Raw genomic sequence first — 704 nt, forward strand, 5'->3', positions numbered from 1 at the left:
GAATATTACTTATTTCCTTTCCAGGTAATATTCTTTTATCAGAGGATTCTAAAGACAACATGGGTGTAATTATCTTCATGTTCAAGCATGTGCCAACTCGATATCTAACGCAGGAAACCACTTTTAATTCTATAGAGTGGGCAACCTACAGCCGCTTTGTTTGCTAAACCACCTAAATAATCACAATTGAAAATCATATTTAAATGTCCAACAAAATCCCAAAAACTGGAGAGCAACTGGGAAAAAGTTAACTAGTATTGCAGGGGGTTTTCACCCCTCCAAAAATAAGCGTATGCCACTATTTGCGACGTGCACACGGTATTCTTTAGTAAAAGGCGAAAGAATAGTTCGCTATGTTTTCATCGCGTGGCTGCGTGAGTTAACTAAACAGGATGGCCTTCTTTTATATTGTTTTCAGTTGCTCGCTTCTGCACTTGCAGACGATGTGGGACGCTAGAACCATTGCGTCTTTTAATACTCTAAATTAAATGGACAAAACCTTTGACTTGAATATATAGATAAAATAATTTAATATCAATTTCCGGACATTTCAATGGTTTTCTTTGATGATCTTGCCTTGATCTATCAATTAAAAGATCTACAGGAAAATAAATAAGAACAATTGTGAATTGCACTTCCTCATCAATCTATATTATAAGCTTTACAAACCACTCCACATTATATTTATATCTTGGCTATTTAGC

The 704-nt window shown here is 35.2% G+C and overlaps 1 non-coding gene across 1 annotated transcript; it reads right to left on the minus strand.

Moving 5' to 3' along the window:
• Window positions 1–261: 261 nt before the first annotated feature.
• LOC142172308 (U5 spliceosomal RNA) lies at window positions 262–372 on the minus strand. The gene has a single exon (XR_012701676.1). It is a non-coding gene; the product is annotated as a U5 spliceosomal RNA (small nuclear RNA).
• Window positions 373–704: the final 332 nt, after the last annotated feature.

This window comes from Nicotiana tabacum, chromosome 17 (assembly GCF_000715075.1).
Source record: "Nicotiana tabacum cultivar K326 chromosome 17, ASM71507v2, whole genome shotgun sequence".
NCBI lineage: Eukaryota > Viridiplantae > Streptophyta > Magnoliopsida > Solanales > Solanaceae > Nicotiana > Nicotiana tabacum.